General features: G+C 36.8%; 1 pseudogene across 1 annotated transcript; it reads right to left on the reverse strand.

Annotated features, from left to right (window-relative positions):
• Window positions 1–18707: 18707 nt before the first annotated feature.
• On the reverse strand, window positions 18708–25421 carry LOC145637860 (inactive protein kinase SELMODRAFT_444075-like; annotated as a pseudogene). Its single transcript, XR_014114519.1, has 8 exons — window positions 25142–25421; window positions 24926–25059; window positions 22792–22886; window positions 21016–22048; window positions 20753–20913; window positions 20296–20372; window positions 19907–20210; window positions 18708–19768 (listed from the first exon to the last, which is right to left on the reverse strand). The product of XR_014114519.1 is annotated as an inactive protein kinase SELMODRAFT_444075-like (transcript).
• Window positions 25422–26813: the final 1392 nt, after the last annotated feature.

Raw genomic sequence — 26813 nt, forward strand, 5'->3', positions numbered from 1 at the left:
TTGGACGCCACCGTACTTTAGTGTATGATCACAGTGGGGTTCAAGCTAGTGGGATTTAAAAGCTTGAAATTATTCCCTACAGTTTTTGGCGACTCCACTGGCGAAGATTTCTATTTTAATTCCTGAATTTGTTCCGGCAATGATTTATAATGAGTGGATGAGACTCGAAAAGTTCTAAGTATTTCATGTGCGTAATTTTGATTGACATTATTGTCATATGCATAAAAAGGTTCTCATTGGAAAGACCATCCGTAATGAGTAAAAAATATAGGATTTTACACGTAGGAAATTTGAGAAATGTCTTTCACAACTAGGACTGAAATAACACCACGCAAAACTGGAAGATTTTATCGAGCACAGAAAGCTGCTGAGGCATGTGGGAAGTAGCGTCAGGGGCCAGAGCTTGGCGCCACACTTTTAACCGTAGCGCCAGACGCCAGTATTGGCGCCAGGCGCTACAGTTAAAAGTTGGCGCCAGTCTCTATTTGCTGGCGCCAATTTCCCCCAATACCGAGCCAGAAATATGCGTTCTAATTTCGACCGGTTTTTCGTATTGTTTGCTCGATCCTACTTCCTGATTGAATTTTTTCTCACTTTTCTGAAACCCATATGTGTTCTACAAATGGACATAACCCTCTGGGAATTCATGCTCCATCTACCCGATTGAACGCTCCGTGCAACAAAGGGTACATCCGAGATGTTGAATTCACCAAACCATGGAAGCGAGTTTTTTCTAAAACTCGCGGTGTCCCATCCACTCGCGCCAACCCTTCACGGTTAGGCTTCCGCGCGGTGCATTCGGACAATTAACCATGGACCCTCTATTGACTAAACCATATCCCGAACTTTAGAGAACTAGAGCCATGGTTAGGTTGCGAACGCATTGCATCATATTGTGCCTACCTGCCTAATTGTGCGTTATTTGTTGTGCATATATATTATATATTTCTCTTAACCGTTTGTTGACTTGTGTTGAGATTAAATCAATTAATGACTTAAAGAACTTTACCTAATTAATTAACTAATTTAAGTCAATAAAGTCTATTTTTTTTTCAGTCGGAATTGACCTAGTACGACTTTAGGCATACCCCAGTTGACTAATAATACCGAAAACAGTCCCAGACCGAAGTTCCACTATTGGCGCCAAAGTCTGAGCTGTAGCGCCACACTATGGTGTGTAGCGCCAGACGTTAACTAAATTGTCTGGCGCCAACCACCATAGTGTGACGCCAGCCCTGTCGCTTGGCCGACAGTTCGTATTATTTGTCGAGTCATCACCTAGGGTCTAATTAATCAGTCCTCTGTGTAATTCGGTTAATTTTTGCTGTCAATAACACCTTGTCAAGTCGTTAATCGAGTCTTAGTCACATAGTCTAGCCACATGGTCATGACACGAATCTTAACGTACCATCTACACTCACTAGTCTTAGCACACACGTTGAGTACATCACCATGGCTATGTCTTAGGTCCATGCATGAGTTGGTCTTTCCGTCGTTTGAGTTGGAGGAGTACATTCTATTCCTAATTCTTCATATCCCTCCACCTAAATCTTCTTCACATTCTTCCATCTTTCTTCACTTCCTCCATTCACTGCATGTTGAATAAAGTTTGAGTCAAATAATTAACAATCAGTACCCCCAAATTCCTTTTCCACATTACTTGGTCGAGGAGAGAAGGGCGATTAATCAAGGACAACCCCTTTATTCAAGTCTCGCTTTTTGATAAACCGATTCGTCAAAAGAGGAAGGCTAAGAAGATAATGGCAACCCAAGAAGAAGTCAATGATCTTAAGAACCAACTGGCTACCGTGACTGAAACACTGAAGCTTCTCGCACTCAAGGTTAATGATCCCGTGAAGCAACAACAGATGAACCTCATGCAAGAGAATCTAAGCAAGCTATCTAGTGACTATAAATTTCAGGGCATGAGTTCACAAGGGGTCTCGCTGGACAAGGAACTTCTTCCACATAAGTTCAACGCCGCTGACATCCCAAAATTCAAGGCAACAGATAATCCTTATTTTCATCTAAGAGCTTTCGAAACTATAATGAACATTAAGGGTATCGATAAGAAGGTCTTCCCTTCTCTGTTCTCACTATCTCTTGAAATTGTTTGCCAACAATGGTACTTCTCCCTTGACAAGGAGAAAACCTCTACTTGGGAATCGATAGTAAACGCTTTCGTTGATATATACAAGTGCAATATTCAAGTTGAAACTGACCATAGACAACTTGAGATGCTAAGACAAAAAGAGAATGAAGGTTTTACTTCTTTCTTTAATAAATGGAGGGAAACTTCCGCCAAGATGATTGAGGTCCCCACCGAAAAGGAGTATGTGAGGATGTTTATCAAGAATCTCCAAGGAAAGTATTCAAAGCACTTAAAATATCAACACAACTTGAACACTTTCAAGGCCGTTTATGACATCGGAATTGAAATCAAAGACGACCTCGCAAAGCAAAAAGCTACTAACAATAGTAACCACGGTGGTTGGAAAGGAAAGAAGAGCGACAATCCTTCCTCTTCCGAAAACGCCCACTCTAGTAATAATGTTAGTACCTTTGACCATAATGATGTCTTAGCCATAGATAATCAAGGATCTAAAAGGAAACCCAGGCGAGAGTTCACACCCATTGGAATGACCTACGATGCTGCTTTCGATCGTCTCTATGATCGAGGATTAATCAAACCTATTGGCCCTACCGAGGATCCAACACCAGAAAATCGATCTTCGAGATGGAATCCAAACTCCTATTGCAAGTACCATCGAGGAAACGGTCATACTACTGATGAATGCTAAAGGTTTCAAAATCTCATTCAAGATCTCATAGAAGCAAACAAGGTCCCGTTGCCTCTTGCTAGCGAGAAGACTGGGTGATGATGAAGCGAACGACACCAGACAAAAGGCGAGCTTCAACGATAAGATTTCGTGACCTCGTTTTTCTATTTCTTTTTTATTTACTCTTTCCCCAATAAGTCTAGCATAGGCACCTTTTCTTTTTCCCTTAGATTAATTCTGTAGATTATTTATTTTCTTTTAATAAAATGAGCATTTATTTCCTCATATATGATCATTTCATTTTATTGCAAAAAAAAAAAAAAAAAAAAAAAAAAAAAAAATCCATGTCGAATTAAGCACAAGGTATACCAATGATTTGAGGCACCCCTTGTAGCCACATCATATCTCCTTTCGCCTTTCTAATTTACAAATCCTTTCTACATAAACCACTTTGAGCCTCGTCTAACGATAGACCGTTCTTTTTCAACCTACATCTATCTAACCTTGGGATGGGACAGTGTGCAACTTATGCAATTCTAAAGAAAGCTTGAGCAAATTCAAAAGAAAGCAATAGCAAAAAATAAGCAAAAATAAAAAAATAAATAAAAGTGTACAAAAGGGCAAGTGTTCCAATGTCTTTGATATGAAAATATCTTCGATAAGAACACGTCTCAGATTGCGTCTCTTATCGAGTGCTCGGTACCGTGCCTGAGAAACATGAATGCCAAGTGAGTGATAGACCGCATGATCGGGATCGCCCACACTTATAAAAATAAAATAGATGCTAAAACAAAAGAAAGGGCTGAAAAAGGATAGAAATTCAAGCATAAAAATATAAAGATTCAAAAGCGAGGTTGCACACCTTGGGGGCTAATCGAGGGTCTTGAGCCTTTTATCCTCTTCTTCTATAACCTTTAGCCTAACCACGTCACAACCCTTAAAAAGACCTTTTTGAGGTATACACACACTTGTGCGAGGTTCGGCTAGAGCTACGTTCGGCCTGATTCCTAACGGATACGTAGGCAACCTCACATCGAGGTGCGGCCGTAATAAACATGCATTCATATTCACATTCACATACTTACACCATGATATCAAGGGATCTCCAATGCTTATCCCTATTCATTTAGAGCTAGACTTGGGGGCTTGATCCCTAAATCATTAGCTTACCTAGCCTAAGAGTCACCACCATTTGACTCTTTTAACAAATAACATCTTTCCACACACTTAGCTCTTGCGGCCTAACTTTAGTGTCATTTTCACACACTGCACAGATACATGACCAAATATACCTTCCCTTAGGAACCCTTTGTCATGGAATCTTAACACAACGCTGAAGCATGCCTTGTCATATCAACATCACTCATCAACCATAATGGTCATTGCATCACGAAGTATGAAGTGCTTAGCCTCCGTGCCTAAGTTACCCAAATACTTTCATCATGGAGTCAACAGTTGAGATAGCCTAGGATGAATTAATCCTTGAACCTTGAGAGACAGTATCAAACAACATTTGACTAAGCTCATTCAACATGCATCTTCAAACTTTTGATTTTCTTTTTCACGTCTTTCTTTTTCGGGAGAAAGTCGGTACCCTCCACAAAATTGACGGAAGATTTTTGCTTTTTTGCATTTTTTTTAGTCACATTGAGTCAACACTATGCACACATGGGTCACGAGTCACACGTGTCATTTTGCTTTGAGTCGAGTCAACCTCGAGTCAGTCAATCATATCGAGTCAAGTTTGTACCTTGAGTCGTGTCAAGTAAACGAGTCAAGCAATGCTAAGCCTTCGGTCAACCCTAAGATGATTAAAAAGATTGGAAAAGTTCTATAGTCAAAAATAAATACAGGTGCAGCAAAATAGGGAAGACCCTACTCTAGAGATATCTCAGCAACGACAGAGCTCGAAGCCTCTCAGAAAGGTGACTTCGACCTCATGCAGCAATTTCGGGTTCCTTGGTACGCCAGTTAGCCCCTATAAGCAATTTGACATGATTAGTAGTCGACTCGATTACAATCGTAGTAAGTGATTGACCTGACAAAAAAATCGTCTCACTTAGCTTAAGCGCCTAAAACACTGGCTCATTACAATCAGTTCAAAAGCAAGCACTTAAACGACAATATTTCCAAATATGGATTGTCGCGCATTCTTATTAAACGACAAAGTTTTCTAAAAATTGGATTGTCATCCCCAACTGACAATATTTCCAAAAATGGATTGTCGTGCATCTTCTTCAAACGACAATTTTTCCAAGATTGGATTGTCATCTCTGGCAAGGTTTCCAAGCATGGATTGTCGTGCTCCTTCTTTGTTTGGCAAGTTTTTCCAAGTTCGGATTGTCATACATTCATAGATCTTTGGCAAGTTTTCCGAAATTGGATTGTCATACACCCAGTTCCCTATAGCAAAATTTCCCAAAGGATTGTTGTAGGTTTCTATTCATCATAAATATCGGCAAAAGTTCCTCAACGTGGATTGTCATTCATTTCAGTAAGTGGCAAATTTTCCCAAAGTGGATTGTCGGTCGACTCTTTTTGCAAATGTTCCAAGACACGGATTGTCAATTGTGGCAATATTTTCCTAAAAGGATTGTCGCACACTGTTGGCAAATTTCCAAGGTGGATTGCTTTCAATAGTTATATTCCAAGATGTGGATTGTCGATCGTAGCAAAGTTTTTATGAAAGATTGTTACGAAGCATTGGCAACTTTTCCAAAAATTGGATTTTGGCAAATTTTTTGAGGTACGGATTGTCGCTTCATCGTGGCAATATTTCCAAGGATGGATTGTTACGTGGCATTGATAACTTTCCCTAAATCGGATTGTCATACATCATACAAGAGTTGTGTTGGCAACTATTCCCAAAGAAAAGAGGATTGTCATCACAGCAAAAACACCGACATACTGGTTCACAAGCAGCAAAGTACCGACGTACTGGCATAGCAAAAATTAAGAAGCAGTGATCTTTTTGAAGATTATCACAGCGGAAATTAGAGTCATATCAAAAAGATGCTCTTTGTTCAGAGACGAGTGAACATCGAAACAGCAAGGTGGCGTTCCCTAGATTGTGGAGAGTTGTCACAAACAACTGAGGATTGTTTCAAGAGAAGCAATCTTCGATAGTATTCCCTTGGACGCGGAATATTATCATTGCGGAGGAGGATCGTTTCAGGCGAAGCAATCTTCCAAATTTGGAAGCAGTTACAGGCGTAGCAGTTTTCAAGCGGGATGACATTCTCTAGCTTACAGGAGGTCATCAAAACAATCGGTTACTTACAGAGACATGTGCTCGACGGTGCAAGATACGCGTTTCTTAACTCTTCTATCTGTTAAAATAATGCTAGTTTTGCAGGTATCGACGTTACAAGATTGATTTAGGATCGCAGAACGTTCTGAATCATTCTCCGTCCCTATCGATACTTTGACTTTTGTTTTCGAAACTTGCGTTTCTCCAAACTCAGTCAAAGTGGGGGCTTCTGTAGACACCCATTTGTGTCTCCCCAAAACCAAACCCAGTGATGAGTACCTTTCACGTCGAATCATAATCGAATGAAACGAAAGTGTGGAAGGTCTAGTGTTGCGGAAAGTTTTTATTTCTTTTCTCTTCTCTCTGTTTTTGAAAACTTTATTTTAAGAAAACAGCCAATACAGTTTGGTTGGTCCATGATATGGGTCCAATAATGGTGTAGTTGGATGGGGCTTGATAAGACCTTTCCAATGATATATTATAAGCCCAATTCCGACGAAAATTGAGGAAGTTATGGCCAATTTATTAAACTGGGCCCGGTTTGAGCTTTATGTGCGGCCCAATGATCTAGGGGAGGGCCTAATATGATTTATCATTCCTAATGCAATTAGGAATGGTTTTATTCTTCTAGAATCTTCTAGAAGGTTTTTTTCATTCCTAATTCAGTTAGCATTGATAAGTTGACTTTGTTGACTTTTCAGAGTTTTAATCAAAATCAAATAGCATTTTCGAAGAAATTATATTATTTTATCTTCCAGTATGGTAAATTTATCAGATTTTCAAAAACGCGTTAAAATCCAATTTGGCGTCCAACCCCAGGGATTGGCGCCTGGAACCAGGCATGGCGCCAGGCGCTAGCCATTGACGCCTGCCGCTAGCCATTGGTGGCTGGCGCCAGCTAGCCAGGGTTGGCGCCAACCTTGTTTTCTAAGCGTCAGACTCTGTTTTGTTAGATTATCTTTTTTGGCTAATTTTCTCTAAAAATATCGTATCAAAAACTCCGTTTTCATGGACCAATTTTCACCAATTCATCATCTACATTCACCTACAACCAATTCTCTTCATTCTCAAGCTTTCATTAATTCTTTAGCATTCTTTCTTTCATTCAATTCTTTCTTTCTTTTTCATACAAAATTTCGCATTCGCAATATCTTGAAACACCTAGCCATATTCGAAGTTGCCTTTGCCCTAGACGTGAAAGGTTTTAATTTTTGAGGGTTTGGTCCCAAATCTCTCTTTCAATTATTTAATTTAATTGTTTGATTATTACTTTCCTTGAAGTGACTAACGTGCGTATTTTGTTATTAGAAAGAGGTACGAAGCATCAAAGTAAGTACTTTAATTGATTTATTGTTGTTATGATGTAGATATCATGTTTAGATTGTTATTATGATATTCCTAGTATCATGTCTAGGTTATTTTTAATAATAAATATGATTGCTACGATGCTTCCTATGTTCTTCCTAATATTTATTTATGTTAGTATCATGTTAGGGTTAAAGATTTGATTTTTATTGCTTAGTGACATGCTAGGGTTTGTTATTAATCTTGTTAGTATCATGCCAGGATCTTGCTAATTTTATTATGCTTTAATATTAACATGAATATGATTTTGATTATAATTGTTATAATTTTATGATGATTATTATTATTATCATGATTATTTATTGTGTTGCTTGATTATTTATATTTATTGCTTGATCACACCTTTTTATGCATGCTTAAAGGGAATTTTGTACTTGTAATCACGCTTAATAAGATAATTAATAATCTTGTTAGGGTTAATGTGATTATAATTCAAGTGATCGCCAATAATAGTTTATTTGTGCATTAAAATTCAACCAACATAGATTAAACAGGTTTAGGGTTAATCCTATTGATTGCATGTTAATTGGAAAGCGCACATGAATACGATCAGAATAAAGTAGAGGCCTATTATTAGGGCAGGTTCAATCTCTTTTAGGTTGGATTTGTATCATCATCCCCGAACCCTTATTTGGTTCATGACCTTATGGAGTTGACGATCTCTTGGATCGTTAAGGGGTGTAACCTTCACCTCGTGAACGGTTTACAAGTTCCTTAAAAACTTGTTGGCGACTCTTTTGCTCTATCTTCTTCCCTTTTGGACGCCACCGTACTTTAGTGTATGATCACAGTGGGGTTCAAGCTAGTGGGATTTAAAAGCTTGAAATTATTCCCTACAAACAATTTATTGAAATCAATAACTATATACTAAGGCCCTGTTTGATTCACCTTAAAAAAATAATATTAATTAAAAATAATTTCAGTTCAGTAAAAATAAGTTCAGTTCAGTAAAATTAATTTCAGTTCAGTAAAAATAATTTTAGTTCAGTAAAATTAATTTCAGTTCAGTAAAATTCAGTTTTATTAAAGATGAATTATAATAGAAAATCAGTAAAAATAATTTCAGTTCAGTAAAAATTATTTAAGTAGAGTAAAAATAATTTCATTTCAGTAAAATTAAGTGCAGTTCAGTAAAAATAAGTTCAGTTCAGTAAAAATAATTTCAGTTCAGTAAAATTAAGGTGAATCAAACATGGCCTAAAGGCGAATAAAAAATGACACGTGGCAAAATCTGGTTAAATAATTTCCCTCCAGTTTTTTTTTTCTTTTTTGTCAAATTATCTTAAGCAATTTTAATACACTATAATATTTTCTTTCCTACTTAAACGCAATCTTTCCGTCCCAAATTCAATAAAACATTTTTGTAACAATTTATAGAAATTTTAAGCAAAATAATATTATTCAAAATATATGCATAATTTTTAATATAATTAGTATGGAGTATATATATATGTCATACACGTATATACAACCTAAAGTTTACTACGAAATATTTTTTTTACCAGAATCAATAACTATATACTAAAGGCGAATAAAAAATGACACGTGGCAAAATCTGGTTAAATAATTTCCCTCCAGTTTTTTTTTTTTTTTTCTTTTTTGTCAAATTATCTTAAGCAATTTTAATACACTATAATATTTTCTTTCCTACTTAAACGCAATCTTTCCGTCCCATATTCAATAAAACATTTTTGTAACAACTTATAGAAATTTTAAGTAAAATAATATTATTTAAAAATATATGCATAATTTTAATATAATTAGTACGGAGTATATATATATGTCATACACGTATATACAACCTAAAGTTTACTACGAAATATTTTTTTACTAGAATATTGACTTTTTGCATACTTATTATAAAAAAAATCATAAAAAGTTGTTGAAATAAAAATATTTATAAATTTTGGTAAATCCGTGCATTGCACGGGACCATAAGCTAGTTTGATATAATTAGGAAACTACCTAAAAGATATTCATAAGGCATAAAATAGGTAACAAAATATATCCTCAAAATATATCCCACAATACCCCTCCTCAAGTTGGAGCATGCGGATCATAAATGCTCAATTTAAAAAGAAGATGATCAAACTAAGTCTTCCCAAGCGCTTTAGTGAAAATATCTGCAATTTGCTCCTTAGTAGAGACATATGAAGGAGCAATTAAGCTCTCTGTAATGGCATCATGAACAATGTGACAATCAATCTTAATGTGTTTTGTTCGTTCATGAAAAACTGGATTTCTAGCAATATGTAACGCAAATTGATTATCACAAAACAATTTGATCGCCTTAGGGTGTTGAACACCCATACTCAAAAGCAAGGACTTCAACCACTTCAACTCATGTGTGGTAGAAGACATACAACGATACTCAGCCTCAAAAGAAGATGTAGCAACTGTGGGTTGTTTCTTGGTCTTCCAAGAAATAGGGGATTTACCAAGAAACACAAGCCAACCTGTCAATGAACGATGAGTAAGAGGACATGTCGCCCAATCTGAATCACACCAACCCTGCAAAGTCAGGGCACTATCTGCACTCAACAAAAAACCTTGTCCCGGGGTACCCTTTAAATGTCGAACCACCTTGAGAGCTGCTTCCCAATGCTCAATCTGTGGGGCATGCATAAACTGTGAAAGAATATGAACCGAATATGCCAAATCCGATCTAGTAACCGAGAGATAAATCAACCGCCCTACTAGCCTGCGATACGACTCAGGATTAACAAGCAATTCTCCACTAGCAAGGCTAAGTTTGTGGTTTTGCTCAATCGGAAAACCACTTGGTTTCGCACCTAATAACCCTGCTTCAGAAATAATATCCAAGGTGTATTTTCGTTGACACAAAAACAAACCTGATTTACTATGAGCAAACTCAATGCCTAAAAAATACTTCAAAGGACCAAGGTCCTTCATTTTGAAACAATCACCAAGATAAGCCTTGAAAACAGTCAATGCAACGGAATCATTCCCAGAAACAATAAGATCATCAACATAGACTAAGACATTAATCTGAACATTGCCTTTAGTGTATGTAAAAAGAGAGTAATCAGAATAAGATTGTAGAAATCCATACCCTTTCAGAGCCGCAGTTAATTTAGCAAACCAACACCGTGGAGCTTGCTTCAAACCATACAAAGACTTTCTCAATCGACAAACCAAGCTCGGATCCGAGCACTCATAGTTAGGAGGCAATTTCATGTACACCTCATCATCCAAATCGCCATGTAAAAAAGCATTATGGACATCCATTTGTTGAAGTTCCCAATTCTTAGCAATAGCAATAGCAAGAAAAGCACGCACCGTAGTCATTTTTGCAACGGGAGCAAAAGTCTCACCATAATCAATGCCCTCTTGTTGATGGTTACCAAAAACAACCAATCGTGACTTGAGACGCTCAATATCACCATTAGACAAAAATTTTGTCTTGTACACCAATTGACTCCCTAAGCCTCCTTACCATGAGGAAGATGCTCTAATGTCCAAGTCCCATTGTCTTCTAAGGCCCGTATTTCCTTTTTCATAAAACGACGCCAACCTTCATATTTCATTGCCTCCTTTAAAGATTTTGTTCCTATTCTTGCACAATAGCTGCAAGAATTTACGATAATTCACAGAAAACATGTCACAATTTATATAATGTGCCAAAGGATAAGGAGTACCTGAAGGAGGGTTGGATGACAAAGAGGACAGAGACGGATTATTAGCAAAAACGGAGTGAGTCACAAAATCACAGAATTTTACCGACGGAAATTTTTTACGATGCCCCTTACCAAGAGCCTTGGAAGGCTGCTCATCTACTGCTGAGCTGCTATGGGCAGTTTTTGTCAGGTCGTTGCCGTGGGGAGGTGATGTCGAACTGTTCTCTTCACCCTCCCTTGTTGCAGGCTGCTCTGTCTGAGGCGTGGCAGACTGTTACGCGTCCAAGTCGCGGCTGGGAACTACGTCCAGCGACTTGGTTGCGGGATGCTCTGTTTGAGTCGCGGCTTGAGGATCTTCAACCCCAATAATCACCTCTTCATCCCCATTAACCAGCTCACTGTCCTCAGAAATTTCATACCCACAAAATCATCATGAACCTCAATATGTTTTCCAAAATCCATGGACCCTATATTCACTTCATCCGGGGAAGCAAACGGAAACACCTCCTCAACAAATTTTACATCACGAGAGACAAAAAAAAACTTTGGACTCAAGGTCATACACTTTCCATCCTTTCGTCCAAAAAGGATATCCCAAAAAAACACATTTCCTACTTTGACTTCCAAATTTATCACCGTTTGTTTTCTGATTATGAGCAAAGCACAAGCATCCAAAAGTGAGAGTTGTATCAAAGGAAGGGAATTTATTGGAAAGAATTTCGAAGGGAGTTTTATTTTGGAGTAGAGGTGTGGGTGTACGATTAATAAGATGAGCGGCGGTGAGAACACACTCACCCCAAAAATAAATAGGCAAACTAGCTTGAAATCTCAAAGCTCACCCAACATTAAGAATGTGTTTCTGTTTGCGCTCAACCCTCCCATTTTGTTGTGGAGTTCCAACACAAGAGGTTTGGAAAATTATACCTAAAGCAATAAAATAATCATGCAAGCAATTAAACTCAGTACCATTATCACTTTGCACAATTTTTATTGTTTCAGAAAATTGTCTATCAACCATTGCAACAAAGGCCAAAACATTCTAAAAACTTCAGTTTTGTCAACCAATAAATAAATCCAAACTTCTCTCGAATAATCATCAACAATAGTAAAAAAAAATAACGAGCTCCACACGACGAAACATGTCGATATGGACCCCACAAATCACAATGTATTTTCTCAAGAATTCTAGAAGCCCTACTATCACTCAAAGGAAACTTGTTTCTAGGATGTTTAGCACGCATACATACTACTAACATGAGGAAGCAACTTAACTACTTTCTCGGAAGGATGCCTCATTCAACGGTGCCATAACTCCAAATTTGAGGTCGTTTCACCAATGCCGACATGATGCACCGAATCCGAATTGCTAAAATAATATAATTCGTCTCTCCTAGCTCCCGTTCCAATCAGCTCCTTCGTTTGGTCCTGTATAGCACACATATAAGAGTTAAATTGGACAATGTAATTAAGCTCTTCAATAAGATGAGACACAGAAATCAAATTCCAACTCAATTGTGGTACAAAAAGAAACCCTGTAAGAGTAATCTTGTTCGACAAGCAAACCAAACCAACCAAAGAAGCCACCACGGTTTGACCATTAGGCAAACCAACAGGACATTCGAAACTCTTAGTATCAAACAACCAAGATTTTTCACCGATAACATGATGCGTTGCTCCTGTGTCAATAATCCATGAAGTATCATCAAACTTACCATTCGATCGGGTTTCGAAAATATTTGCATTACCAAACAATCCCGTAATAGCTTTCCATTGCTCGCTAGAGAATACTTGACCAAGAGAAGAAGAATTGTCATTAGAAGCCACTGCATTGACCCGTGCTATGCCCTGTCCACGACCAGCCGAAATCTTCCCCCCTGGCTGCCATCTCTCGGAGGGGGTCGACCATGAAGTTCAAAACATGTAGACTTCACGTGACCTTTCTTTTTGCAGTAATTGCATATCTTATCCGACCAACAACTGGAGGTTTCATGACCCACCTTTTTGCACTTAGCACACACGATTCCATACCCCTCATGACCATGATCAGTCCCCTCATTCCCACGCCCAGCAGCTACGGACAGCAAACCCAAGAGTCTCAGCAGGCTTTGATTCGGCTTCCTGCTTTGCTGTACGAACCCTTTCCTCCTGTACAACCAATTGATAAGCACAGTCTAGGCTAGGGAGAGGGTCTTAAGAAAAAATATTAGTGCATAACAAGACATAAAAATCAGAATATAAACCCATCAAAAAATCATGCAATTTTGATTGTTGTCGCCTAACTTCATGTAATTGACCCGCAATACACTTCGAACAACAAGAACAAGAAATAAGAGGCTCGTGGTGATAAAATTCTTGCCACAAAGCATGCAATTTACTATAATAAACCGAGAGAGGCATAGAGCAAGTTTGTTCACACTTACCAATAGAAGATTTAAATTGTTGAATTCTAGGACCATTAGTCTGAGCAAACCCTATTTTAGATGCTGCCATAAGGGCCTAGCTTCACGAAATTTAGAAAGGGGCGACCTTACCTCTAGATCAATGGTGATGGTAATCCACGAGATCAACATTGCGCTGATGGTTGTCCAATCCGACGAAGTGCAGGTAGGAATAGGCGCCGTGATTGAACCATCCAAGAACCCAAATTTACACCTTGCCTCCAAGGCAGTCTGCATATCCGACGCCCGATCATCATAGTTGTCAGTTTTGAGTCGTGTAGGAGTAATAAAATCCTCAGGTCTGTCTTGCGACCCAAGGTAGAAGGGGAAATTGGGTTTAATTTCAGTCGGTGGAGGTGGCGGAGGAATATCATCTCCGGTCATATTTGAGGAATTTTAGAAAAACACGAAAGAAATTCAATTTGCTCTTGATACCATGCTAAATTGTATAAAACATCAAGGCTTGATTTCATTGATTACTCCCATGGCCAATATAATACAAGCTATTCCCTAATTTGATAGAATTAGGAAACTACCTAAAAAATATTCACAAGGCATAAAATAGGTAACAAAATATATCCTCAAAATAAATCAAAATATATACCACAATACTCTGTGATAATTAAATCTTACTCTATTGATAATAATATATTCCCAATCGGTTTTCTTTATAAAAAAAAAAAAACAAAAAAAAATATTACTCTATTGATAATAATTACACAAATTTTTGTATGTGGCTGGCCACACGGTGTGGCCAGCCACAATTATTATTATTAATTTTTTTTTTAAAAAAAATTACCACAACTCTTCTCTCTCTTCTTTTCTTATCTTCTTCTCCAAACCATACATCACCGACAAGCATATCTCTACTATACCCATTTTTTCTCTCCTCTTTTCTTAGCTTCTTCTTTAAGTCAAACCACACATCACCAACAACCATATCTCTGCTCCACCCATTTTTTCTCTCCTCTTTGCCAAATTGCTGCAATTAAAGCCCGAAATTGTAGAAATTGGGTGTTAAATTGTTGTGAAAATTGTGATTAATTATCCTTAAAATCATCAACAACATTTGAAGTAGTGAAATTGATGAGAACCAAAGAAATGTGAGCTCGTTTTCTTCGTGGAATCTTAGACCAAACATTCTACGTCAAAAATTGTAGGGTGTTACTAGTTTGGTTATGGGTACTTGTAGGTGTTACTGGTTTGGTCAGGGGTTACTAGTTTAGTGATGGTGTTACTGGTTTGGTCAGGGGTTACATGTAGGGTGTTACTGGTTTGGTCAGGGGTTACTGGTTTGGTGATGGTGTTACTGGTTTGGTCAGGGGTTACATGTAGGGTGTTACTGGTTTGGTCAGGGGTTACTTGTAGGGTGTTACTGATTTGGTGAGGGTGTTACTGGTTTGGTCAGGTTACTTGTAGGGTGTTACTGGTTTTGGTCAGGGGTTACTTGTAGGGTGTTACTGGTTTTGGTCAGGGGTTACTTGTAGGGTGTTACTGGTTTTGGTCAGGGGTTACTTGTAGGGTGTTACTGATTTAGTTAGGGGTTACTTGTAGGGTGTTACTAGTTTTGCTCAAGAGTTACTTGTAGGGTGTTACTGGTTTGGTTACACTACAAGAATCAGGTCAAATAACGACGGACCAATTCCGACGGACCTGAAAATCCGTCGGAAAACTCAATATTTCCGACGGATTTAATTTCCGTCGGACAATTCCGACGAATTTAAAAATTCCGTCGGAAATTTCCGACGGAAAATAAATCCGTCGGAATAATTGGACATTCCGACGGAATATTCCGTCGGAAAAGATCATTTCCGACGGAAAAATATTCCGTCGGAAATTTCCGTCGGAACATATACTATAAAAAAAATAAAAAAAAATTTATTTACCACCTAACCCTAAACTTCTTCTATCTAGCCGCCACTTTTTTTCCCTCACTTCTCTTTCCTCTTCTTTCTCTCTCCTTAACCCTCCTCCTTTCCTTTCTTCTCTTTCTCTCTCCTCATCACCTCCGTCCGCCCCTTCTCTCTCCATCCGCCCCTTCTCTTTCCTCCTCCTTTCCTCTCCTCTTTCACCCCCTACCACCACCAACAACAACAACACCATAAAACTCCAACCAAGCAACAAAACCGGCGACTACAACAACAACACCGTAAACACCAAACAACAACACCGACGACTACAACAACACCGGCGACCAAACCAACAACGGCGACCAAAACAAGAACGACGACCATGTACATGCGCATAGATAGATCTAGTTAATTTTTTATGAAAATGTAATGTTAATTTATAAATTTTATTAGATGATTGTATAATTATATATTTCCTTTAATTTTTGTGGTTTAATTATCGTTTTTTTTTTCTTTATGAAATTCTTGCTAAATTTGTAGATCTGTTGGTTTTGATTTATTTGTGTGGTATTTTCGATTTTATTGTCTTAATTTTCGTATTTTTGGGTTGATTTTCGATTATGGGTTATTTTCGGTTTTTTTTTTGCTAAATTTTGTGTTTTTTGGGGTTTATTTTTGGAGTGGTGGTGTTTGAAGGTGGGAAGGGGCTAGGGTGGGTGTCGGTGGCGGTGTTTGAAGGTGGATTGGTGGCTGGTGTGGGTGTTGGTGGTGTCGGTGGCGTTGTTTGAAGGTGGATTGGTGGCTGGTGTGGGTGTCGGTGGTGGTGTTTGAAGGTGGGAAAACGGTTGCTGTGAGTGTTGGTGGTGATGTTTGAAGGTGGGAAAAGGGTGTGCAGTGGGGTCTGCCGGTGGTGCAGGGTGGTTGCTGGTGATGTGGGCCGGTGGTGGGGTGGTGCGAGGCGTTTTTTTTTTTTTCTTTTTTTAAAATAATTTTCCGACGGAATTTCCGTCACAACATACCGACAGAACTCAGTCCGTCGGAAACTTGCGACGGACTTTCTCGGGCCTGAAAATATTTTCCGGCGGACTGAATTCCGTCGGAATAGTGTTTCCGACGGAAATTCCGTCGGAAAAAGCCCATTTCCTACAAATAGTTTTCCGACAACTAGTTCCGACGGAAACGAGTTTACCGACGGAAAACAGGGTGTTTCCGACGGAAAATTTCCGTCGTTATTTAGTTGTTTTCTACTAGTGTTAGGGATTGCTTGTAGAGTGTTACTAGTTTTGCTCAAGGGTTACTTGTAGGGTCTTACTGGTTTGGTATGGGGCTTACAAGTATTCGTTGAATAAGTAACAAGTAACCCTTGAATAAGTAATTCATACAAGTAACCTTTGAAGTAACTCATATAAGTAACCCCTGAATAAGGAACTCATTCAAGCAACCCTTGAATAAATAACTCATACAAGTAACCCTTGAATTCACCCATACAAGTAACCCCTGAAAAAAAATACAAGTAACCCCTGAAAAAAAAAAATACAAGTAACTCTTGAAAAAAAAATACAAGTAACCCCTGAATAAGTCATCCATACAAGTAACCCCTGAAAAAAAAAATATATAAGTAACCCCTGAATAAGTAATTCATACAAGTAACCTCTTAAAAAAAAATACAAGTAACATCTGAAAAAAAAAATACAAGTAACCCCTGAATAAATAATCCATACAAGTAACCCCTGAAAAAAAAAATACAAGTAACCCCTGAATAAGTAATCCATACAAGTAACCCCTGAAAAAAAATACAAATAACCCTCGAAAAAAAATACAAGTAACCCCTGAAAGAAAAATTACAAGTAACCCCTGAAAAAAAAATACAAGTAACCATGACAAAACCAGTAACCCCGTTATGCGAGTGAATAATAACCCCGTTATACAGTGTAATCTGTTATTTTTACTGATTTGGCAGCAGGCCACACGGGGTGGCTTGCTGTACCAAAAAAGCATTAATTATCATACAATTAGTTGATTTACTTTTCTGTATTGTTTAGTTTAAACTTTTCTACGTATTAAACCATTTTAATTCTTACTTCATTAGATTTTGATAAAAATTTTAATACTGAGTATTGATTAAAACTAATGATGTAAATTATTAAATAATGTGTAACACACGTAGACCTGGAAAACGGGTCATTTGGGTTAGGTACGGGTTGGGTCAATTTCGGGTCAATCAATATTCGAGTTGGGTTCAGGCGGTTCAGGTTAATTCGGGTTTCGGATCAGCTTCGAGTCAATGGTAATTCGGGTCAGATTGGGTATCGGGTCAACACTTCGGGTCGAGTTTGGATAGGGTCAGTCTTTTGGTCCAGTTATCGGGTCAAGTCCAATTCGGGTCGGATTGAGTTTGGGTCGGGTCTATTCAGGTTAGGTTAATTTTTATCTATGTCGATGTAAAAATTTGACCAATAATCTAATATATATATATATATATATAAAGGGGAGTTTTTTCCTGAGTTTTTAGAGAGCCACGTAGGATTTAATTTTCTCAGCGCGCCATGTAGGATTATAAATCTTAGTAGTAGCCAATTAAATAAGAGATTATTAATTTCTTTTAAAATTAAATAAATGTCATGTAAGCAAAATTGGCGAATGAGATTTTTAAGTTTAAATTAATTAAATATTATATATTATCTTTTAATATTAGGATCTTTATCTAAATATATAACAAATTTTAGGCTCATAAATACAAAAAAAAAAAAAAAAAAAAAAAAAAAAAAAAAAAAAAAAATTTATTTTAAATAAAATCAAACAAACCGTGCATCGCACAGGCTTCATCTAGTATAATATAATTATCAATAAGTATAGAGTATAACAATTGTTGAATATTAATAATATATTCATTAGATAATTCCAACGGTACTGTATACATAAGATAGTATTGTTATGATCACAATCATTGATTAATTAGTCAAAAATTCAAATTAGATATAGTGAACAGTGGAAAAAATTTCAATGTAACACTTAAAAAAAAAAATCTAAGAGTAATAGTAATAATAACAATAACTAAAACTAGTGCTCCTAGTCAAATGGAACTCTTAAAGAGATATAAAAAATTACATGCACATTTCAACAATATTATACACAATACTGAATAATGTACTGTTTAATTAAGGTTATTTTTCAATAAGTGTTTATTTGCGTAAAGTAATTAAGCCCTAAATCAGTTAGATCATTTTGAGTATTTATTAATTTTAGGGCGGGTCATTTCGGGTATAGTTCAGGGCGCTTCGGGTTTCGTGTCCGTTTGGGTCAAAATCAGGTCGGGTCATTTCGGGTTTCGGTTCACTTCGGATTGGGTCGCTTTGTGGTATCGGATCAATTTTGGGTCGGGTCAATTTGGGTATTGGGTTACTCCGGTCGGGTTGATTCGAGTATCGTGTCAAGTTTGGGTCAACTCCAATTTAGGTCGGGTATGGGTCGGATCGGGTCAACTTTGTGTTCGGGTCAATTTTGGGTTTACGTTTTTGAGTCAATTTCTGATTACAGGTAGAGTCATTCGGGTCGAGTTAGGATTGCCAGCTCTAAAAGCATGCATCACATGCATGGAAAAGTAGTACAGTACTACAGTATTATAGAAGATTAGAAGTTAAACAAATAAATAAGTAAAATAAAAAAAATAAAAAAAAAAACTAGTTACCTTACCCTTCCCTGTTATCAGTGCTTAAGTTATTTGACCTAATTTAACCATTACTTTCTTCTAATTAACCTATCACATAATTTAAAATTGCTCAACCAAATTCACATCCACAATATCTCATTTCATTTTGTTGATGTACATAAAAAATGTGTAGGTCATAATGGTGCAGTTGAATGGAAAATAAATAAAAACATTGAGAGTGAATACCAACAATGATTATAAAATCCAAGAGTTCTCAACACGACAAATTCCTATGCTCGTATAATACAAGAATACTGTAACTGAATCAAGCAGAAGAGTGAAAATTCCCAAAAGGTACAGTACAGAGAACAAGGACAAAATAATACACTACACTCCCAAAAAAAAAAAAAAAACAAAAAAAAAACAAACACTTTCAAGAATTACTTGTATATGAAATTAATGGATGGAGGGGGAGACTGCAGCAAAACCTGTGGTTCATCTTTGATCAAAGTAATTAGTAAAAATACTAAATATACATCTAATTCAGGTTATATCTATTTTCTTTTGAATCATGTAATATATGCACATAAAGGTAGTATAACACTGCATTTTGTAGTATTGATCCCTGCTATTAGTCCTACATTCTTGTTACTGTGAAAGCTTACGAGAGTGGCATTTCCGCATTTCGGAGTGTCTACGAGTATTTAACCCTTGCATATGTCCGCTTTGGCTACCAACTGAATTCAAGTCCAAGCCTATAGGCATTGGAGTGTTGCTACCTTCGAGTATTCTAAGCACCTGCAGTTTTTTGAGTAGGAAGTACAAACAATAAATGTTAACATTTACTAAGAATAAGTTGCAAACTTTATAAGTGTAAAAGCAATGTACTTAAAAATTATGTGATGAATGATACTAAGAAATAGGATGTAGAAAGACCTTTGACATGGAGGGTCTGGACTCGGGGTCATTGCGAAGACACAAGGAGGCTGCACGACCCATTGTCTGTATCTCATGTGGGATGCATTGAAGTTCCTTAGGAGAAAACGTTGATTTCAAAATCTGATTCGATTCTAATGCAGCGAAAGGGTCAAATAGCTGAGCCAAAGAGGAAAACCCCTTTTCTTGGTGAAGCTCCTTGACCTTTTTTCCAGTAATCAACTCCACCAATACTACTCCGAATGCATATACATCAAGTTTTTCAGTGATGCTACCGCCATTGAAATATTCTGGTGCCAAGTATCTGCATCACGTAAAATTAAAATCACAATTTATTCAAGCTGCAAATTTGTTTACTTCATTGTTAAATAATAGGATATATTCTTTACCCTGTAGCACCAATGACTTGTTGCTCGACGCCAATATCCCACTCACAATGCAACCTTGCCAGCCCAAAATCGCCAACCTAGACATATATAGAATGTTTAAATTCAGATTAAATACAAAATGACAGACATTAGCTTAACAATCCTTGCAAAACATACAGTATTAAGTAGTAAAACTAAAAAGCATTAAAAAATAGTTCTATTATCCTGCAAGATGTTGACAATAGGATCAGATGTTCTGTTTCAACAGTCAATCAACTAAAAAGACTTTGATAATCCGCTTTAAACACAGATTACTATGGAGAAGAAGATGATGATTAATCTAGCTTATGGCTACATAAAATAGGTACCTATAGTCCAGTACCGTGTTTCATGTAATTGCAATTATTTTAAGGAGTATAGGACTATCATAAAAGCAAAGTTGCCTATTTAAGGAAAAAGAAGTGTTAGTGTAAATTACCAGAGGTTCGTAATCATGAGTTAAGAGTATATTGCTTGGTCGTAGATCTCTATGGATTATGCATCCTACTCTGCAATCCTCGTGGAGATATCTTAAGCCCCTTGCAGCACCAACTGCTATCTTCAGGCGTGATTGCAGATCCAGAGGGGATGATTTGTTCCCTAAAAATCATATGAAGTGTACACATAAGAGATAAAATCCAACACATATGCATGAAAAATGCAGATACCACGAACCCTATTATGTTAAAGGGAAGGCCTTACCATGTAAATGGAAGTCCAACGAGTGATTACAGATATACTCATAAACCAACAATCGCTTCTTGCCCTCAACACAAAAGCCAATCAGCAACACAACATTCCTGTGCTGGGCACAACTCAATACCCGAACTTCCCTACAGAAATCAGTATCCCCTTGAGAATCCATAAACTTTAATTGTTTCACAGCAACAACCTGCCCATCCAATAGAACTCCTCTATACACAATACCAAATCCACCTTGAGCCAAGAGATTATCATCTGAAAATCCGTTTGTTGCTACCTCCAACTCCTCATAAGTAAAACATCTTGGAGGTTTTCCAAATGTTGGTGTTTTATGCTGGCAAATTGAACATAAAGGAGGTGGAGCAGAAGATGTTCTGGCCATAGAGAAAGAATCATGAGGAGTTGCATTACTGACATTGTCTTCTTTGTGACTGTTGTCAATCTTAAGCAGTCCACTTCTTGATTCACAATCTCGCTGAATATGCTTATTACCCATAAGTTCGGGAGCTGCAGAGTTGGATTCATAAGAGTATCTATAGCCTGAAGCTAGTGCAGCCCTTTCATTATGAGCATGGTTTTCAGGGACCCAAAATTCATTATGTCGGTTACTTTTTACAAATTCACTAGACTCTCTGTTAGGGTAAATTAACCTTTCCTTATCAGATATCATTACGTTAAGTGGAGAACAAGCAGGCGTCAGTCTTCCTTTATTCCGTCCCTCAAACAGAGGATTCTGCTCAAAAACATGGTAGGGAGAAGGCGGTATGTCAAAGGTTGACAATGAAGCCTCTCTAGTGGTTCTTGAGAAAGAACTACTTTGGTATTCAGGGCTGCTAATAGGAGTAGCATGCTTCATCCTAAAGCTTTGCAATCGACCACTATCTAAGGCTGGGGAAGAGGCAGCAGAAAAGTAAGGTGTCTGAGGTTCATCTGAGTATCCCAAATTAAGTTTGAGGACTTTCGAGAACCTTTCATCACAACAATGCTGCAGCTGAGTTTCTCTATGCAATGTTTCTGCTCTTCCTTCAACTTCCTGCATGAGAAAGGATACGGAGGATGAATCTGTGTTCATATGTATTACACGAACAATAACTCAGCCCGAGACTACCATACAATTCTAGTATATAAAAAAGCAGCACATGCAGAAGAGAAACAACACTAGCATTCAGCAAATTGGCTAGTATCACAACCAGCCATAAACATTGATTGTATAAATGATTTTAGGTAATCTCAACAATATCATTTGCTTGGACTGCAGCCAAAAATGCTCAAAATTGTAATTATTTTCTAAAATTGCAGTGCAGCCAAATGTTAGATACATGCCTAAATCATGTATAATGTATGTGGTAGCAGAAGCATTTATTATATATACAAAACATATAACAACAAAGTTCAACGATGATCCAGCTAAGAAATGTCTGCACTAAAAATCATATATTGAAAGTATGATTAGTGCAAAACTAATTGAAGATAGTTTCATCAAACTCTTTCAGCAATTTGAATTAAGATAAGTTAGCTATCTACGGATCTACCAATGAATACTATAGTTAACATCTCACAAGAAAATCGAATGCATAACAACCATCATCATAATATTGCAATTTTCCCTCCACCATTGCTTTCACGCACATACAATTGTACAAATAATTAAGGTGCAATTTTAGCTGACCAAATTCGAGATTGTTGATAGACAGATGAGTAAATGGTGGAAGTGAAAGTTGTAAACATTTAGCCAACAGATTAGAAACAAGAAACAATACTTTGGTGTAGAATTACTTGTCCAATATGACCCAGGTAGCGCCATTTCTCTTTGCTTCAGCTGCTACTTCACCAGCGGGCAGGCCTAATACAACCTTAACTCTCACCTTCACCTGTTATAAACACTTGTATGTTAATTTATTTCCAACTCAAGTACGTGACACACTAATATTCAGACATCATAAATCAATGTTGACAACCTATGATTAATTAAACACATAAACTTCATGACAAAATCACGTGTCAATTGAGTTGTATACATCTTTTTCCTTGTATTTTTTTTTCCCTGATTAGCCATGAGAATGGGAATAATAAAGATGAAAAGACAATTTCATACTTCAAACATCAAAGTTCAAATTTTAATCTTGGGAATTAATATGATTTGCTATGATTGTCAGCAGTAATGAAATGGTTAATTAACACAGAAAAGTTAGTTCCTTGACTTTGGTTTGTTAAAAGACAATGTTTGTTTATTAATCTAAATCTTGCCACAACTTAATCAGATGCACGAAAACAAAGAAAGATTGAAAAAGAAAAGGCAAGGAAGGAATAAAGTGAAAAAGCACAAAAGAGCACAAAAAATGGGGTCAACAGTTTTAAATTGGCGCTAAAACGCGGGTCAAAATTGCACATAAAGTAAAAGGTAAGCTACTCCGTATTAAGATTCAAGTTGATACTTTTCCTTGGATAAAGCTAACATCTGTTGAAATAATTTCATTGTTTGGTCCACGTTAGAAATAAAGCAATATTTTGTGTTATGTACAACATTTATTTTGTAACAAAACAACAAGATATTACCTTCTTTTTTATGCAAACACTTACAAGTAAATAAGTAGTAAGGTCACGTCTTATAATTATCTCAACACTTTACCAACTAAGCTATCATGAATATTTGTCATCTGTATCATAATATACTAATCTAATATTCTTGGACAAACTTCTATAGCGTAAAGGTTTCATAATCTCGCTATATTGACATAAGCATGGCCTGATCAACCAATGATCATACTCAATAGTCAATACTAATTTAAATACATGAAAAAAAAAAAAAAAAAAAAAAAAAAAAAAAAAAAAAAAAAACAATACACTTGGAAAACTAAACATAAGTTATTTAAAGTTGAGACTCATTTATCACTCTCCTTCGTCACAACTACCTCAATGCTCCATCTTTAATCACACTAGTCACTATCTTTATCTTCATACTCCATAATAACATGTATAAAAATCACCAAACACTTGTCCTCTCATCTTTGCTCCACTACTTATTTAAGACTAAGTCAACCAGGGGCATTTTAGACAGTTCCATAATATACATAGTAAACTAATACTCTAACAGTAGTTGGATCATCCTAACAAAAAAAATATCAAGCTCTGACAATCAGAGTATTCTCTATTTCCCTAAGTGACGTTGGCCACATAATTTAGACTCATAATATAGTGGATGTTTTTTTATTTTTTATCTTTTTAGGCAATGAGACGGGTGTTCTGTACGCACATGTTAATCTACTTCGAATCACCAGATAAAGTCCTCTTATACCACCAAACCAATTACTATCATGTATCAATATTCCGTCCTATGATCTAGGCTTTGTATTTTTAATCTAAGCTAATCTAAGCTAAAAATGAGTTAAGTCGAACTGAAACAAAAATATGTCAAAAAAAAAAAAGGTTTATTTATTTTAATAATCCAACATCTAATTTTATCAAACAATAATTCTTTAATAGGTAAGCATTTGACACCTATAGTAGTCACCTACTATTTCAGACATTTTAATCAAACATGTCCCTCTATTATGTTCACAATGCACATTAAGTCAAATGACCAAATTCAAATCACACGTACAACTTTTCCTCACACAAGCGCTCAACTAATATCAATCTAAAGTAGCACATAATAAAGTGCAAAAAGCAAAAGAAAAATGTCCAGCTAATCATAAAAAGTTGGATGAACAGAAGAAAGACAAAAAGAAAACTTCAAAATTCTGACAAAAGTTTAACTTCATTTTAAATTCGACATTCCCTGTATTACAGCGCTTAACAAGGTGTCTAACAAATTAATTAATCAAAACTTATTGATCAAACTCAATTCTAATTACTACAATTGAATACTTCGTATAATTTTACTAATGACAAATTAAACAAATTACGTTACCTGAATTTGATTATTGAATTGAAGAGCCATTTGAGAGCAAGATTCAGAAATCTCTAGAATCCTTTCGGGTAAGTTTCCTCCTTCGAGGCCGGCACAATTCCCGGTAAGTCGAGGAAAATTCCATAACCTACGACCTATAAATGAAAAATGAGAACTTAACAATCATTCCAATATAACACCAATAACTAACCAACACAAAGTATATTCAAAATTTACCCGAGGTTCGGTCAGGGAAGACAGCGAGCAAAGAAATACAATCACCGGGACGAACGACATGAGTAAGAGCCCAAGCTAAGGGATCTTTCGAGACGTCTCGTTCGGCTTTAATAGCGACGACGACAGCGGCAGGGGCGGGTAATGGTGCGGATAAGTTGCCGATGTTAAGTCTTCTGCTACTGGATCCGACGTTTGAGGGTAGCATTGGGATCGTTTAAATGGTAGTAAGTGTATTATTTATTTTTGGGATGTTGTGATTAAGGGAGTATGGAATTTAGTGTTGAGGAGAGAGAAAATGATATAAGTGATGATGAGACAGAGAGAGGGGTGGTTGATTAGATGAGGAGAGTTGAGGAGAGTTGAAGAGAGTTTCGTATTTCGTCGCATTTAAGGAGTGTTTGCGTGGTGGTTTAAAATGAAATTGCGGGAGGGGTAGATTTAAATTCTTGCTTTTTGCTGGGATTTAAAGCAGTTAACTTTTCATTTTCATTTTCACTTATTTATTTTTTATTTTTATTTTTATTTTTATTTTTATTTTATTTATTTATTTTTTGTCATAACCGGTTCTTTCACGGTTTGTCTAAGGTCATCTGGTACTTGGGGTAGGTTGTCAAAGTGTACCACGCTCTTCAACAACCTGGGTTACGACTGAGATAGTGCATGTGGGCAAATGTCTCCCAGCCGAAGTGCAGCCCCTACATCTCACAGGCGGCAATGTACCTAAAAATGTTGACCCACGAGTTTGGGGACAACTGCTAGACACCAAGATCATACCCTCACAGGATGGCTTTAACTGCATCTTATAGGGGAAAACAGAGACCAACCAAAAACGCTGCCTCATAGCAGCCAAAATACTCGTTGCAGTTAGGCTGGTCATCTTTCCACGCAATGGTGCCCAACTTAGGCGGCACCCGGATCTTGTATCCCTCTCCAAGGGGTTGTTTGAGGGTAAAGGCTTCAAGACCCTTTGACATACTCTCTCTGTCTCTAGCAGATAGGCTAATTGACCAGATTGGTAAATAAAAAAGACCCTTAGTGACAAATTGGTAAAAAAACATATTCCGGCGACAATTTGGTAAAAAAAGTTAACTATATGCGACAATTTGGTAAAAACAATAAACTCCGACGACATTTAGCCCAAAAATTCTTATTTTTGTCGACAAACTTTTTAAAAATCTAATTTAATTTGTTTTTTGTGTTTTTAAATTTATTTTTCCCATTTAAGATTTTGAATTACTATTACATCCCATTTTTATTTTGCTAAATCCCAATACCAAATTTATTTTCAACCCCTTTTTACAAGAATTTCGTTAATAAGGGTTATGAAACTTAAGTGAAATTGATACTGCAACAATTTTTATCTTGAAATTGTTATATCCATTAAAAGGGTTGATAAAAAAAAAACCAAGAAAACGAACTAAATTAAGCAATTGGGAGTACTTTGTCGGAAATTTTTGTATTTTGTGGGTTAATTGTGGCCTGATATTATTTTATTTACCAAATTGTCGCTTAGGGTAAATTTTTTTTTACCAAATTGTCGTCGGAATTATTTTTTTTACCAAATTGTTGCTAAGGGTCTTTTTCATTTACCAATCTGGTCAATTGGCCCTAACAGATACATGGATTTTGAAGGGATCTCCACTCTCACTCATTTATTTCTCTCTTCAACCTC

Source organism: Chenopodium album, chromosome 7 (assembly GCF_948465745.1).
Source record: "Chenopodium album chromosome 7, dcCheAlbu1.1, whole genome shotgun sequence".
Taxonomy (NCBI): domain Eukaryota; kingdom Viridiplantae; phylum Streptophyta; class Magnoliopsida; order Caryophyllales; family Amaranthaceae; genus Chenopodium; species Chenopodium album.